The sequence below is a fragment of the Pygoscelis adeliae genome, unplaced genomic scaffold (genome assembly GCF_000699105.1).
Source record: "Pygoscelis adeliae isolate BGI_AS28 unplaced genomic scaffold, ASM69910v1 Scaffold432, whole genome shotgun sequence".
Classification (NCBI taxonomy): Eukaryota; Metazoa; Chordata; class Aves; order Sphenisciformes; family Spheniscidae; genus Pygoscelis; species Pygoscelis adeliae.
In genome coordinates, this window is record NW_008824289.1 from 387,443 (window position 1) to 392,691 (window position 5,249).

Sequence of the window (5,249 nt, forward strand, 5' to 3'; positions counted from 1 at the left end):
CACCCCCGCCACCGCTCCCCATCAGCCCCGAGGCTCTCCAGCATGGACAAGCGGTGGGACATGGCCCTGGGACAAAGCTCCTCTGCTCCACCACTGCAGCGGCAGCGGGAAGCGTGGCCAGGCACAGGCTTACATGAGCAGGGAGCAGGGGCTGGGGAGAGGTGGGGGGGTCCCTCCCCACCCCTGGGTGCAGGCTGCACATCCTCTGCACACCGTGCCACAGCCACGTCCCCTCCCCGTCACGGAGTGACTCTCCCATTGGCAGCACAGCTGGACCGCCCAACACTTCCGCAAAAAATCATTCCAGCGAGAAGAGCCATTTTCACACCTGGCTGGCCTCCCTCGGCCAGCATTTCAAATCCATGGAGCCGGTGACCGAGCAGCTGAAAGAGCCGCTCTCTGTCACCATCACAGCAGAGTCAGATGGGACTGGCAACATCCATTCACATCAGAGTGACTCCTCATCTTCCACTGTGAATGATTCCCAGGGACCGTGCCAGCCCTTCCACGCGTAACTCAGCACTCCCCACCCTGAATCCTCCGACTCACCAAAGGCTGCTCAGCCGTTGCCTCCTCTGCAGTGTCCCCACGTTATGGCACCAGGCCCAGCTCCTCTCTGTCCACCTTACTCTCCCACTTCAAATGTCTTCCTAAAATTCTCCTCCGCCACCCTGGCCAAGCAAACCAACACCGTTCCCTGCGCGGAGCTCCGCTCTGGCTCCGATCTCTGGCTGTCTCTTGCTTTGCACCCAAATGCTTGAGTCGGGACCTGCCCCATGTTTCATAAGCAGCGTGCCTGAAGATCCTAAACAGATAAAGCAGTTGAGCAAATATGTGTCGTTACCTTCAGCAGTGCAACCTTGTCATCTCTGGATCTGTGGGTCCCAGATCCCCAGGCCCCAGTAAAGGCTAAGTGTTGTTTAGTCTTCTAGCAGGTAGGGAAAAGCACCAGCACCATTAAATCACCTCGGACAGTTGCGAGCTCCTCTAGCCACCCTGGGGCAGGGAGCAGGAGGAACTTTTCCTTTCGCTGAAGCCAGCGGCGACGCTCCTGCTGAGTTCGGGGTTTGGGGTTTCCCGTGTCGGTGTACACACAGCACGGCAGCTCTTTCCCAGCCTGCAGTAACAACCATTTTCACCGCCTGGCATTCTTCACTGCAAGACCCCATCGGAGCACGTCCCATGGGATGTGTCCTCTTCTTCCAAGAGCAGCTCCGTGGCCTGAGCCCTCGTCCCAGCCCTACTCTGACCGCCCACCTCTCCGCCAGCTCCGCTCCATCGCAGCTCCACACCACCACTCCCCAGAGAAGCTCTCCTGCCCCTGGCATCCCTCCTGAGCCCGGGGAAGAGCCGTGCTACCCAGCAGCGCAGTGGCAGGGCTCTGGCTACTGAGAGCAAGGTCCGTCCCCGCTGTGGGAAAGCCTCATCCTGCTGCCACATGTGGGGATACAGCCTCCAGCCTCCCCTACAGCTGGGCTGGCTTTTCCCATCTGGGGGGAATTGCTGTTTACACGGAGATAGGAAGTGTTATCCCTCCTACATGAAGTTTCCAGCCCTTCCTGTGGGCTAGCCAGGACCACATGATACAACCCTCTAATAAAAATAAGGTTAAAAATAAGTGTCATCCGTGTAACCAGAACACGTAGAAAGTCTGCAGCTACCAGCGTGTAAACTTCAAACGCAAAGGCACACAAAGAAAAATCTTCAATGCCTCTCTAACAAAGCTGGCCACAAAATCCTCTTTTTCCTAGAAAACAGGATACGCCTGCTACAGCCTAATCTGAAGTGATGAGGCCTCCCCAAACCGCCCTCCTAAGCATATATACTTTTATCGGGAGAAACGCTGCTCCCAGGGGGCAGCTGCCAGCAGAGCCCCCTCCACTCCAGGTCCAGAGCCGCTCCTGCCCTCCCCGGTAAGGGATTATCACCCAGGCTCACGGGCAGGGGAGCCCCGGCAGAGGAAGGGTTTTGCCCGCGGTCACAAGGCAGGAGCGTACCAGAGCCCAGCGGTGGTGCTGCCAGCCCCGACGCAACCTTTGCACGCAATGCTTGCAATAATTTACTCCTGTAGCAACGTTTGCCTGGGAGCAAACGGTGCAGAGTGTGATGCGGGAGAGGAAGAGGCATTAAACTGCAGGAGAAACCGAAATCCTGGTCTCAAAGATCTCATTTCTATCAGCCTCCCCTGGGAACAGAACTAACCCCTCCAAAGTTTCAGCTGGGCAATCTCCATCACACCAGCAAGCCAGGAGGAGCTGTAGCATCCCTCAGCCCGTGTAGAGAGATGTTCTCCCTAGTCCCCACAGCCCAAGGCAGAGACTGCAGACGGTCAGAACACACAGAAAGCGGGTGGGCTCAGCACCAGCCAGGGTGAAAGGCATCTGGGTTTTACCCCTGGCTCGTTCACACACTTTTAGCTTTTCCAGGCCTTTCTCAGGCCAGCAAGTGCAGACAATACTCCCCCACTTCAGGAAGGTGCTCCAAGGCTGACCTCAGAGTGACTGTAAAGTGCTTTTAGAGCTTTGGATAGAAAATGGCATCGGAGAACAGGACGGTGACACCCCGGGATTTGATCTCTTGGGAATATATAACAAGGAGTCTTCCCCGGGTAACACTCTCCAAGTGCTGAGGAAGCTTTTCAAGTCTGACAGGTGAAATGAAACTGAAAAATGCATCTGAAGCAGGGCACGCCGATCCTCTGGCTCGTTTTGGAGTGCACCATTGTCAATACCCTATTTCCCTGTGTCTGTGTGTGTGTGTCCCATTGCTTTTTGCTGCTGCTTTTACTCCAGTGTTTGTGGTGAACAAGCGTGCATATCTGTAACTCCCAACTGCTGTCCTCAGTTTGTCCTCAGCTCTGATGAGTCCATCAGCGACACGTTCTGCATGAGAATGGCCTGGCAGAGGCACCCATCGGGGCTGATGGCTGCCTGGGGACACAGGCTGCCTGCACCAGGCAGGGGCAGCCCTGGGGGCTCTGCCCAGGGCGCTGGGGACCATCCTCCGCCTGGCACCCCTGTAACTAATCCAGACCCTCACCCTGCAACCTTTTATTTGAGTAAATCCTTTTCAAAAACGAGTGCTGGCAGAACCAAGCCTGCCTCCCGCTGCAGAACCGCCAGGGCCGTACCGGGGTTCGTGGCACTTGCATGCCACACTGCAGCCAAACCAGCATCCCCGGAGGTGGGACTGCCGAGTTTCCTGGTGATTGTTTGAACAGGATGTTATGAGCACGTACCTCAACTTAAACTCTTCTTCTTGGATCCTGTCACTCAACTTTCCTCAAGAATTTGGTTTGCTGCCTGGGAAACAACGTTGGCTTCTCCCTCCTGCCGTACCTCCTGCATGCTCACACAAGCACACGCGCATGCACTGAGGCCATCCTTAATTAGTTCCTAAAGCATCACCTTAGAAAGACAGAAGGAAGTAAAGATCAGTCACAGGCTGCTCCTGCACGGCTAATCCCAGCACGCAAACCAGACAGAAAATTGCCTCTTTCCTTGTTTCAGTTTTTCGGCCACACAGTACAGGTGAATGAATATTGGTGGTTATGAAAATGTGCAATAATTAACTGCAATTATTAATTTACACTTAGGAAAATTTACATAAGGCTGTATGCATCATTTTAAAGCCAGGGAGGAATATCGTGTTCACACGCACTGGCATCCCCTGCTACCCAGTCCACGCATCTCCCTGAATGAGTTTCAGTTAAGATTAACTATTATTTTTAGAGACAAGCTAAACATGCTGATGTGGCCAGTTGACCGCAGAACCTGATAAGTTTTTCCAATGTGAAAAATCTGCACCTTGTTTTAAGGCGTCCTAACTATTTAGGGTCAAATCCTGCAAGCACCCCCAGATGCAGTTTTTTTCACCTCAACAATCCTATTCAGTCGAGGTACACAATTCACCCTGCGTATATGAAATAGAAAATCTCCCAGCTGGGCTAGGAGGTAGAGGGAGAAGAAAAGGAAGTGTGGATGCTATTTCCAGCCAGACCACCCGTAAATATCTCTTAACTCGTCATTAGTGGTACTTTGCTGCTTAACTCCTTGTTTATAAACCACTACTGGGATATCTTCACAATGAAAGGCACTATAAAATTTCCTACGCTCTCATTTGCAATCGAAAGTGTCAGTAATAAAAGAGAAGCCTTGTGGGCTGCCGCAGTTTTACCTTCCACAAGGGCTTTTATAGGCTGCCCTGTGCCCGGGCAGCCAGGGAACACCTTCCCAGATAAAACGGATCAGACACATTCCCACTGATAGTGAAATAACTGCTGGAGAGCTTATTTTCCTGCTCTTGGAAAGCTGCAAAATAGCAGCTTAAGGCGAGGGAGTCTTTAAGCGTGCGATCAACTCCATTGTCCTCGGCGGGAATACATCCAGTTTTCCAGACCCAGGCCTTCCTCCCGAGCACAAACAGAAATGAGACCGTGTACCAGTGGGCGAGGAGGCGATTTTACGACCCACCTGCCTTCATACACATCTCTGAACCAAGGAGACCTCCTGGGTATGGGTTATGGCGAGAATCGGGTTAAAAATCTCCCTGTGAAACCCTGACCCCTTTGACATCTCGACGCTTTCTGTCCGGGCTGAGCTGCCTGTTCACCTTCCGTACCCGAAACCTGTCCATCCCACGGAGCCCAGCCGCGGGAGGTGAGCTGCCCTGCCCCTGGGGAGCTGCTCTGCCCTGGGCCACCCGCCGCCGTCAGCCTGTGCCAGGCTCAGCGGCGGGCAGTGCTGGGGTAGCATCTGGAGGGGGAAACTCATACCCGAGTTTCGGGTCCTGAGTGGGATTTTCCGGGGGAAAAAAAACATTCACCCTGTAAACTGTGCTTTTTAAACAATTTATTTGAGGTTTCTGTACAGAAAAACAACCCACACTGTTCAGCTGTCAGCCAGACCTCCACCCCGCGGGTGAAGTTTAAGCCTCCCGCACGCTGTGGGTACCCACAGCCCTCTCCCTTTGGCTCCACGCTTACCAGCATCACACGTTTTACCTTCCATGGAAGTGATCAAGCGCATAAAATTAAACACGTGGCTAAATATCTCTGGGATGGAGATCTTAGAGGAAGGAAGAGTAAACATTTATTGGCACAAACACACGGATACATACGTGCAGCGCAGCTCTGATGTTGGGGTTCTAACGACTAGTTTTGGGTAGGAAAGCGAGAGGCGGCTCCAAACCTTCCCCTCAAAAAGGATTGCTCTCTACGACCGATCAATGGCGCACGAAGGTGTGCTGGG